The sequence below is a fragment of the Stegostoma tigrinum genome, chromosome 8 (genome assembly GCF_030684315.1).
Source record: "Stegostoma tigrinum isolate sSteTig4 chromosome 8, sSteTig4.hap1, whole genome shotgun sequence".
NCBI lineage: Eukaryota > Metazoa > Chordata > Chondrichthyes > Orectolobiformes > Stegostomatidae > Stegostoma > Stegostoma tigrinum.
In genome coordinates this window covers 101,874,418-101,886,928 of record NC_081361.1, presented here as the reverse complement: position 1 = coordinate 101,886,928, position 12,511 = coordinate 101,874,418, and the positions used below count along the sequence as shown (strand labels likewise).

At 49.3% G+C, this 12,511-nt stretch overlaps 1 protein-coding gene across 1 annotated transcript in view; it reads left to right on the top strand.

Annotated features, from left to right (window-relative positions):
- Positions 1 to 12,151, top strand: part of erich3 (glutamate-rich 3) — a 128,421-nt gene extending 116,270 nt beyond the window's left edge. Inside the window, exon 16 of the mRNA XM_059648189.1 lies at positions 11,882 to 12,151. The gene's annotated coding sequence lies outside the window, so the exon portion shown is untranslated. The remainder of the gene's footprint in view (positions 1 to 11,881) is intronic.
- Positions 12,152 to 12,511: the final 360 nt, after the last annotated feature.

Below are 12,511 nucleotides of genomic sequence, written 5' to 3'. Positions count from 1 at the left end.
CCATTACCCTCCACATCATCCCCATCACCTTCCCCATCATCCCCATCACCCTCCCCAACAACCCCACCACCCGCTTCATCATCCCCATTACCCTCCACATCATCCGCATCACTCTCCCCAACATCCCCACCACCCTCTTCATCATCCCCATTTCCCTCCACATCAGCCCCATCACTGTCCCCAACATCCCCATCACTCTCCCCAACATCCCCACCACCCTCTTCACCATCCCCATTACCCTCCACCACATCCCCATCACTCTCCCCAACATCCCCATCACCCTCCCCAACATCCCCATCACTCTCCCCAACAACCCCCTCAACCACCCCAACATCCCCATCACTCTCCCAAACGTGCCCATCACCCTCCCTAACATCCCCATCACTCTCTCCAACATCCTCATCACCCTCCCCAACATCCCCATCACTCTTCCCATCATCCCCATCACCCTCCCCGACATCCCCATCACCCTCCCCGACATCCCCATCACTCTCTCCAACATCCAACACGGTCGGCACAACATTGTGGGCTGAAGGGCCTGTTCTGTGCTGTACTGTTCTATGTTCTATGTTCTATGTTCTATCCCGATCACTCTCCCCGACATCCCCATCACCCTCTTCATCAGCCCCATCACTCTCCCCAATGTCCCCATCAACCACCCCAACATCCCCATCACTCTCCCCAACGTGCCCATCACCCTGCCTAACATCCCCATCACTCACCCCAACATCCCCATCACTCTCCCCAACATCCCCATTACCCTCCCCAACATCACCATCACTCTCGCAAACATCCACATCACTCTCCCGAACATCCACATCACTCTCCCCAACATCCCCATCTCTCTCCCCAACATCCCCATCACTCTCCCCATTATCCCCACCACCCTCCACAACATCCCCACCACCCTCCCCAACATTCCCAGCCCAACCCCAACTTCCCCACCACTCTCCCCAACATCCCCATCACCCTCACCAACATCCCGATCACCCTCCTCATCATCCCCATCACCCTCCCCAACATCCCCATCACCCATCCCAACATCCCCATCACTCTCCCCAACATCCCCATCACTCTCCCCAACATCCCCATGACCCTCCTAATCATCCCCATAACCCTCCTCATCATCCCTGTCACCCTCCCCAACATCCCCATCACCCTCCTCATCATCCCCATTACCCTCCACATCATCCCCATCACCCTCCACATCATTCCCATCACCCTCCCCAACATCCCCATCACCGTCCCCAACATCCCCATCACTCTCCCCAACATCCCCATCACTCTCCCCAACATTCCCATCACTCTCCCCAGCATCACCGTCACTCTCCCCATCACCGTCCCCAACATCACCATCACCCTCCTAATCATCCCCATAACCCTCCTCATCATCCCCATCACCCTCCACAATATTCCCATCACTCTCTCCATCACTCTCCCAAACATCCCTATCACCGTCCCCAACATCCCCGTCACTTGCCCCAACATCCCCATCACCTTCCATGATATCCCCATCTCTCTCCCCATAACATCCCCCGCACCCTCCCAAACATCCCCATCACTCTCACCAACATCCGCATCACTCTCCCCAACATCCCTGTCACCCTCCCAAACATCCCCATCACTCTCCCCAACATCCCCATCACCCTCCCCAACATCCCCATCACTCTCCCCAACATCCCCGTCACCCTCCCCAACATCCTCATCACCCTCCTCATCATCCCCATTACCTTCCTCATCATCCCCATTGCCCTCCACATCATCCCCATCACCCTCCACATCATCCCCATCACCCTCCCCAACATCCCCATCACTCTCCCCATCATCCCCATCACCCTCCCCGACATCTCCATCACCTCAACCATCATCCCCATTACCCTCCACATCATCCCCATCACCCTCCCCAACATCCCCGTCACCCTCCCCAACCTCCCCATCACCCTCCACATCATTCCCATCACCCTCCCCAACATCCCCATCACCCTCCCCAACCTCCCCATCACTCTCCCCATCATCCCCATCACCCTCCCCGACATCCCGATCACTCTCCCCAACATCCCCTCACTCTCCCCAGCATCACCATCACCCTCCTAATCATCCCTATCACCCTCCACATCATCCCCATCGCCCTCCCCAACATCCCCATCACCGTCCCCATCATCCCCATCATCCCCATCACTCTCCCCAACATCCTCATCACCCTCCCCAACTTCCCCATCATTCTCCCAAACATCCCCATCATTCTCCCCATCATCCTCATCACCTCACCCATCATCCCCATTACCCTCCACATCATCCTCATCACCCTCCCCAACTTCCCCATCATTCTCCCAAACATCCCCATCATTCTCCCCATCATCCTCATCACCTCACCCATCATCCCCATTACCCTCCACATCATCCCCATTACCCTCCACATCATCCCCATCACCCTCCCCATCATCCCCATCACCCTCCCCAACATCCCCATCACCCTCTTCATCATCCCCATTACCCTCCACATCATCCCCATTACCCTCCTCATCATCCCCATCACCCTCCCCAACATCCCCATCACTCTCGCCAACATCTCCATCACCCACCTCAACATCCCCATCACCCTCCCCAACATCCCCATCACCCTCCACAACATCCCCATCACTCTCCCCAGCATCACCATCACCCTCCCCAACATCCCCGTCGCTCTCCCCAACATCCCCATCACCCTCCACAACATCCCCATCACTCTTCCCAACATCACCATCACCCTTCTAATCATCCCCATCACCCTACTCATCATCCCCATCACCCTCCACAACATCCCCATCACTCTCCCCAACATTCCCATCAATCTCCCCAACATTCCCATCACTCTCCCCCCAACATCCCCATCACTCTCCCCAGCATCACCATCACTCTCCCCATCATCCCCATCACCGTCCCCAACATCACCATCACCCTCCACAACATTCCCTTCACTCTTCCCAACATCACCATCACCCTCCTAATCATCCCCATAACCCTCCTCATCATCCCCATCACCCTCCACAACATTCCCATCACTCTCCCCATCACTCTCCCAAACATCCCCATCACCGTCCCCAACATTCCCGTCACTTGCCCCAACATCCCCATCACCTTCCATAATATCCCCATCTCTCTCCCCACAACATCCCCCGCACCCTCCCAAACATCCCCATCACTCTCCCCAACATCCCCATCACCCTCCACAACTTCCCCATCACCCTCTTCATCATCCCCATTACCCTCCACATCATGCCCATTACCCTCCACATCATCCCCATCACTCTCCCCAACATCCCCATCACCCTCCACAACTTCCCCATCACCCTCTTCATCATCCCCATTACCCTCCACATCATGCCCATTACCCTCCACATCATCCCCATCACTCTCCCAAACATCCCCATCATCGTCCCCAACATCTCCATCACTTTCCCCAACATCCCCATCACCTTCCATAATATCTCCATCTCTCTCACCCCAACATCCCCCTCACCCTCCCCAACATCCCCATCACCCACCCCAACATCCCCATCACTCTCCACAACATCCCTTTCACCCTCCCCAACATCCCCATCACTCTCCCCATCATCCCCATCACCCTCCCCAACATCCCCATCACTCTCCCCAACATCCCCATAACCCTCCCCGACATCCCCATCACTCTCCCCAACATCCCCATCACTCTCCATAACATCCCTTTCACCCTCCCCAACATCCTGATCACTCATCCCAACATCCCCATCACTCATCCCAACGTCCCCATCATGCTCCGCAACAGCGGCAAGAGCGAATTGTACAGTAAATGGAAAAGTCCTAGGGAAAATTGATGAACAGAGAGATCTGGGTGTTCGGGTCCATTGTTCCCTGAAGGTGGCAACGCAGGTCATTAGGGTGGTCAAGAAGGCATATGACATGCTTTCCTTCACTGGGCGGGGTATTGAGTACAAGAGTTGGCAGGTCATGTTGCAGTTGTATAAGTCTTACGTCCAATCACATTTGGAATATTGCATACAGTTCTGGTCACCACATTACCAAAAGGATGTGGATGCTTTGGAGTGGGTGCAGAGGAGGTTCACCAGGATATTGCCTGGTATGGAGGGTGCTAGCTATGAAGAGAGGTTGAGTAAATTAGGATTATTTACATTAGAAAGACGGAGATTGAGGGGGGACCTGATTGAGGTCTACAAAATCATGAGGGGTATAGACAGGGTGGATAGCAAAAAGCTTTTTCCCAGAGTGGGGGACTCAGTTTACTAGGGGTCATGAGTTCAAAGTGAGAGGAGGCAAGTTTAAGGGAGATATGTTTGGAAAGCTCTTTACACAGAGGGTGGTGGGTGCCTGGAACACGTTGCCAGTGGAGGTGGTTGAGGTGGGCACGATAGCATCATTTAAGATGTATCTGGACAGGTACATGGATGGGCAGGGAGCAGAGGGATACAGATCCTTGGAAAATAGATGACAGGTTAGACAGAGGATCTTGATCGGCGCAGGCTTGGAGGGCTGAAGGGCCTGTTCCTGTGCTGTAATTTTCTTTGTTCTTTGTTCCATCCTCATTAATCAGAGTGGACTCGATGGGCCAAATGGGCCTTACTTCCACCCCTGTGTCTTATGGTTCAATCTCCCCAAACTCCCCATCTCTCTCCCCATCATCCCCACTGCTGTCCTCATTTGTCCATCCATGTTATGCATCAGCTCTGTCTGAGCCTTTCATTTCAAATGCTTTGACAGGAACCTCCCTGATATTCTGTGCACTGTCACCTCCCACTCAAGGCCTTTTCCATTTCTTTCACAGATAATGGGAACTGCAGATGCTGGAGAATCCGAGATAACAAAGTGTGGAGCTGGATAAACACAGCAGGACAAGCAGCATCTCAGGAGCACAACCTGCTGTGTTCATCCAGCTCCACACTTTGTTATCTCGGATTCTCCAGCATCTGCAGTTCCTGCTATCTTTGAACTGAATCTGGCACAGCTTTCCCTCTGCAACATCCCTTTGTCTTGTTGATATTGATCAGGAGCTTGTATTTCTGGTTAACTTCATCAATCTCCTGTAACCCTTTCAATGAGATTACTGTCACCAGATCACCCAGTCATTATCGTGATGGTTTACATTGTCTTTCTGTGAGGAAATTGTTTGTTGTGTTGACAGTGTTACAACAGTGATTACGTCTCGAAATATATGCCACTGGTTACAAAGTGTTTTAGAAAGGCTTGATGTACTGGAAGATACAAAGGTAACACAAGTCTCCTGCCCTTCACTGTCACTCCCTCTCTCGCTTTCTCTTTCTGAGTTTCTTGCTTAATTTCTCCCACTTAGCCTCTTTCTCCCTGTTACCTGCCCGTCTGTATTGGCCTATTGTCAGCTATTCAGTTGTGAGAAAGATGGTGACTCTCCATCACCTTCACCGGTGCATTTAGGATGGGCAAAACATGCTGACCCAGCCAGCGACACACGCATCTCATTAATGACTGGGAGGAAAGAAACTTCCTTTTTGCAGTATTTCTAATCTATCAGCGGGAACTCTATCCTGATCCCTACCTCTACAAAGTGTTGGAGCCCTGAGATTGCTGGGATCTCTTCCCTAAAGGAAACCTCATTTACACAGAAATCCTGCTCAATGAGATGGCAACTTCTCTTCCACCGTCCTTCCCCATATTCCTGATTCCCTTCATGCCAACCTGCTGATAAACCTATTCTTCAACAAACCCAAAGACTGAATGTCAACAGCTGTCTGTGATTGTGAATTCAAAAGAATCACAATACTTTAGGTGAAGAAATTTCTCCTGAGTACAGTCCAAACTGACCAACCTCTTATTCCTGAGACGGTGATCCCAAATTCCAGACTCTCCATCCATGGAGAAACAGCCTGTCAGTGCCAAATGTGTTAAACTTCCCAGAATGGTGTATATTTCAATGAGGTGATCTTTCAGTTTCGAAACTAGAACAGGTTTAGGTCTATTCAACTCACTCTTTTCTTGTAGGAAAATCTTCAGAACCATTTGTCTGCACAGAGGTTTTCCCTCTCTTTATTTCTTGTTTTCAATGCCATAAATGTTTTATATTTAGCAGCAAAACAATTAGTGAAGCAAGCAGATTTCACAAATTCTAATTAAGAAGCTGGAGGAACCCAGGGAAAGGGAAAACAGAGAGACCAGCTGTGAGAATCAGTGACAGTGTGAAATTACCCAGCCCAATTACTGAGAATTATTTTGGGAATTCATCCTGATTCAGCAGAAGGGCATGAGCTGATTTGATCAGCTGTGAGCTGAACATTATGCCTGAACTTTATTGAAGTACTTTCCAGAGTCAACCATCAGGAAATGCGATGTCCAAACTGTCAATAACGCGCTGGCAACAAGGACATTTTCCTAGTAAGGCTGCACTCCAATTCAGCAAATCATAGAAATCTACAGCACAGAGCAAGGCCTTTCGCCCCATCGAGTCCGTACCGGTCAAAAGTACGCACCTAACAATTCTAACCCCGCCTTCCAGCACTTTGCCCATAGCCCTGTATGCTTTGGCATTATCAGTGTATAACTGAAGAATTCATCAGTATTGTAGGGGTTTCTGCTCCTACCATTCCCAAAGGCAGTGAGTTCCCAATTTCAGCCACCCTCTAAGTGCAAAAAGATTCCCCCCTCCCTCCCAGCTAAACCTCCTGCCCCTTCCCTTAAACCGATGCTCCCTGGTCATTGATCTCTGCACCAAGAGGGAATATTGCTTTCTAATTTTATCCATTATTTCAATCCTGTTTCCCTCGGTCTCCTCTTCGCCAAGGAAACCAATCCCAGTCTGTCCAATCTCTCTGCATGACTGAAACTCTCCATCCCTGGCAACATCCTGGTAAATCCCCTCTACACCACCTCCAGTTCTATTACATCCCTCCCATAATGCAGATTCCAGAACTGCACACAATACTACTAGCTTAATCAGCTCGAGACCCAGGTTATGTTTTGGGGAGAAAAACAGAAATAGCTGGAGAATTCAGCAGGTCTGGCAGCATCTGTGGAGAGAAAACAAAGTTAATGCTGAGAGTCCAGTGACCCTTCTTCAGAACTTTCTTGAATTAACTCAGTTTTCTTTCACTCCACAGAAGCTGCCAGATCTGCTGAGCTTTCCCAACGATTTCTGTTTTTATTTCAGCATCCACAGTTCTTTAGTTTTTTTGTTTCATATTCTGGGGACCCCTGCGTACAAACCCACCTAGCCAGATGGGGGCATTTAAAACCAAATAAAATCTAAAAAGAAGAGCGTAATGATGACCAATGAAATTTGTCATTGTCAGAAAAACCCAACTGGTTCACTACAGTCCTTTAGGGAAGGAAACAGCTGTCTTTACCAAGTCTGGCCTTCATGTGACTCTAAACACAAAACAAGTGTTCTTTTTTTAATTGAACATAAATTCCACCATCTGCCTTAGCAGGAATCAAACCCAGATAGTGAGAACATTCCCCAGGAGATAGTGAGGACATTCCCCAGGAGATAGTGAGGACATTCCCCGGGAGATAGTGAGGACATTCCCCAGGAGATAGTGAGGACATTCCCCGGGAGATAGTGAGAACATATTACAACTTGTTACAACTTACCGAAAAGACAGGGAGTGGGTCAGAGGGTGTGGAGTCTGTGTGGGTGGAGTTGAGGAACCACAAAGGCAAAAAAACTATAATGGGAGTTATGTATATACCTCCTAACAGTGATCAGGACCAGGGGTACAAGATGCACTGAGAAATAGACAGGGCATGTCAGAAAGGCAAGGTCACAGTGATCATGGGGGACTTCAACATGCAGGTGGATTGGGTGAATAATGTTGCTGGTGGATCCAAAGAAAAAGAATTCATGGAATGCTTACAGGATGGCTTTTTGGAACAGCTTGTGATGGAGCCCACAAGGGAGCAGGCTATTCTGGACTTTAGTGCTATGTAATGAGCCAGACTTCATAAAAGACCTTAAAGTAAGGGAACACTTAGGAGGCAGCGATCATAATATGGTAGAGTTCAGTCTGCAGTTTGAAAGAGAGAAGGCAAAATCGGATGTAATGGTGTTACAGTTTAATAAAGGTAATTACAGGGGCATGAGAGAGGAATTGGCGAAAATCGACTGGAAGCAGAGCCTAGCGGGGAAGACAGTAGACCAACGATGGCAGGAGTTTCTGGGTGTAATTGAGGACACAGTACAGAGGTTCATCGCAAAGAAAAGAAAGATTATCCGGGGTGGGATTAGACAGCCATGACTGACAAAGGAAGTCAGGAAATGTATCAAAGAAAAAGAGACAGCCTATAAAGTGGCAAAGAGCACTGGGAAATCTGAAGATTGGGAAGGCTACAAAAACAAACAGAGGATAACAAAGAGAGCAATACGGAAGTAGAGGATCAAATATGAAGGTAGGCTAGCTAGTAATATTAGAAATGATAGTAAAAGCTTCTTTCAATGCATAAGAAACAAACGAGAGGCAAAAGTAGACATTGGGCCGCTCCAAATTGATGCTGGAAGGCTAGTGATAGGAGATAAGGAAATAGCTGAAGAACTTAATAAGTACTTTGCGTCAGTCTTCACAGTGGAAAACATGAGTAGTATGCCAACAATTATGGAGAGCCAGGGGGCAGAGTTGACTATGGGAGGCATTACAAAAGAGGAAGTGCTAGAAAAGGTCTAAAAATTGATAAATCTCCTGGTCCCGATGGGCTACATCCTAGAGTTCTGAGGGAGGCGGCTGAGGAAATAGCGGAGGCTTTGGTTGTGATTTTCAAAAGTCACTGGAGTCAGGGAAAGTCCCAGATGATTGGAAAATTGCTGTTGTAACCTCCTTATTTAAGAAAGGATCAAGGCAAAAGTTGGAAAATTACAGGCCGATTAGCCTAACCTCGGTAGTTGGTAAAATTCTTGAATCCATTGCCAAGGATGAGATTTCTAAATTCCTGGAAGTGTAGGGACAGATTAAAACAAATCAGCATGGTTTTAGTAAGGGGTGGTCTTGCCTGACAAACCTGTTAGAATTCTTTGAAGAGGTAACAAGTACGTTAGACCAGGGAAACCCAGTAGATGTTATCTATCTAGACTTCCAAAAGGCCTTTGATACGGTGCCTCACAGGAGGCTGCTGAGCAAGGTAAGGGCCCATGGTGTTTGAGGTGAGCTACTGGCTTGGATTGAGGATTGGCTGTCTGACAGAAGGCAGAGAGTTGGAATAAAAGGTTCTTTTTTTGAATGTCAACCGGTGACGAGTGGTGTCCCACAGGGTTCAGTGTTGAGGCCGCAGCTGTTCACTTTATATATTAATGATCTAGATGAAGGGACCGGGGGCATTCTGGTGAAGTTTGCCGATGATACAAAGATAGGTGGACAGGCAGGTAGTACTGAGGAGGTGGGAAGCTGCAGAAAGATTTAGACAGTTTAGGAGAGTGGTCCAGGAAATGGCTGATGAAATTCAATGTGAGTAAATGTGAGGTTTTGCACTTTGGAAAAAAGAATACAGGCATGGACTATTTTCTAAACGGTGAGAAAATTCATAAAGCAGAAGTACAAAGAGATCTGGGAGTGTTGGTCCAGGATTCTCGAAAGGTTAACTTGCAGGTAGAGTCCGTGATTAAGAAAGCGAATGTAATGTTGTCGTTTATCTCAAGAGGGTTGGACTATAAAAGCAGTGATGTGCTTCTGAGGCTTTATAAAGCGCTGGTTAGGCCCCATTTAGAATACTGTGTCCAATTTTGGGCCCCACACCTCAGGAAGGATATACTAGCCCTAGAGCGTGTCCAGCGGAGATTCACACGGATGATCCCTGGAGTGGTAGGTTTAACGTATGATGAACGGCTGAGAATCCTGGGATTGCACTCATTAGAGTTTAGAATGTTGAGGGGAGATCTAATAGAAACTTACAAGATAATGTATGGCTTAGAAAGGGGGGATGCTGGGAAGTTGTTTCCGTTAGCAGGGGAGACTAGGACCCGTGGGCACAGCCTTAAAATTAGAGGGGGTAAATTTAAAATGGAAATGAGGAGACATTTCTTCAGCCAGAGAGTGGTGGGCTTGTCCAATTCATTGCCACGGAGCGCAGTGGAGGCTGGGATGATAGATGTCTTCAAAGCAGAGATTGATAAATTCTTGATCTCAGAAGGAATTCAGGGCTACGGGGAGAGTGCTGGGAAGTGGAGTAGAAATGCCCATCAGCTATGATTTAAATGGCGGAGTGGACTCGATGGGCCAAATGGCCTTACTTCCACTCCTATGTCTTATGGTCTTATGGTCTCATGGACTAACACTCCCTGGGAGATGGTGAGAACATTCCCCAGGAGATAATGAGAACATTCCCCGGGAAATACTGAGAATATTCTCAGGGAGATAGTGAGAACATTCCCTAGGAGATATCGACTGAATGATAAATGATGACTAGAAGATTGGGGCACCTACCCTGCTGTTCAGAATTATTTTCAAAAACATTCAGATATTTTACATTGAACTGAGCAAGCACATGGTGCCTTCATTTAAACTCTGTTCGAAAAGTCGCACTTCTTAAAATAGAGTATTCCCTCAGCACTGACCCTCTGACAGTGCGGCACTCCCTCAGTACTGACCCTCTGACAGTGTGGCACTCCCTCAGTACTGACCCTCTGACAGTGCGGCACTCCCTCAGTACTGACCCTCTGACAGTGTGGCTCTCCCTCAGTACTGACCCTCTGACAGTGCGACACTCCCTCAGTACTGACCCTCTGACAGTGTGGCACTCCCTCAGTACTGACCCTCTGACAGTGCGGCACTCCCTCAGTACTGACCCTCCGACAGTGCAGCACTCCCTCAGTACTGACCCTCTGACAGTGTGGCTCTCCCTCAGTACTGACCCTCTGACAGTGTGACACTCCCTCAGTACTGACCCTCCGACAGTGCGACACTCCCTCAGTACTGACCCTCTGACAGTGCGGCACTCCCTCAGCACTGACTCTCCGACAGTGCGGCACTCCCTCAGTACTGACCCTCCGACAGTGCGGCACTCCCTCAGTACTGACCCTCTGACAGTGCGGCACTCCCTCAGCACTGACCCTCTGACAGTGCGGCACTCCCTCAGTACTGACCCTCTGACAGTGCGGCACTCCCTCAGTACTGACCCTCTGACAGTGCAGCACTCCCTCAGCACTGACCCTCCGACAGTGCGGCACTCCCTCAGTTCTGACCCTCCGACAGTGCGACACTCCCTCAGCACTGACCCGCTGACAGTGCGGCACTCACTCAGTACTGACCCTCTGACAGTGTGACACTCCCTCAGTACTGACCCTCTGACAGTGCAACACTCCGTCAGTACTGACCCTCTGACAGTGCTGCACTCCCTCAGTACTGACCCTCTGACAGTGCGGCGCTTCCTCAGTACTGACCCTCTGACAGTGCTGCACTCCCTCAGTACTGACCCTCCGACAGTGCAGCACTCCCTCAGTACTGACCCTCTGACAGTGCGGCACTCCCTCAGTACTGACCCTCTGACAGTGCGGCACTCCCTCAGTACTGACCCTCTGACAGTGTGGCACTCCCTCAGTACTGTCCCTCTGACAGTGCGGCACTCCCTCAGCACTGACCCTTCAACAGTCCGGTGCTCCCTCAGCACTGACCCTCTGACAGTGCAGCACTCCTTCAGTGCTGACCCTCTGACAGTGCGGCACTCCCTCCGTACTGACCCTCCGACAGTGCTGCACTCCCTCAGTACTGACCCTCCAACAGTGCTGCACTCCCACAGTACTGACCCTCGGACAGTGCGGCACTCCTTCAGCACTGACCCTCTGACAGTGTGGCACTCCCTCAGTACTGACCCTTCAACAGCCCGGTGCTCCCTTAGAAGTTTTGGAGCCAGAAGTTTTTTCCCATCATTTTGCAATCTTAAATGCTTTCTTTTTCAGGTGAGTTTTCCGATAATGTGACTTAGCAAGGAAAAGCATTGGGAAAACAGCCTGTCTCTTGGATCGTCTAAGCCAGACCAGCAGGAACGAGCACAAGCAAGAGCCGAGACCTGATTGGTGTAGTGCCTCATGAATCCTGAGTGAATCTGCGACTTCTTAGACATGAAGCTCATCTTCGTTCTTAATGCACCAGCTTTGGAAATGTGGCCGTGGCGAATGCCTCTCGGCCGCATTGCATGGAATGCAATATTGGAACCTTGTCTCTTAACATCTGTGCTTTATTATGCTTCATATAAGTGAATAAATTCTATTTATGCAATTAATATATCAAAACAAAATTGACACGAGTGATATTAAATAGAATTGACAATGCTGTAACGCATCCACTCTAAATCAGTTCTTGTTGATTTCTCTATGGATTTTGATGCTGTAAGATTGAGGCTCTACCTTCGTTGTCTTTGCTGTAGTTTGTGCCAACCTGTACCCCTGCCAAGGTCAGTCTATCCTTTTTAAGGTGTGCTGCCCAAATCCGCTTACAGCACTCTAACTGGGGTTTAACCAAGTTTTTGCAGAAATGCAGCTCAAGGTCTGCTTCCTGATACTCCAATCCCATCGATATAAATACCAGCA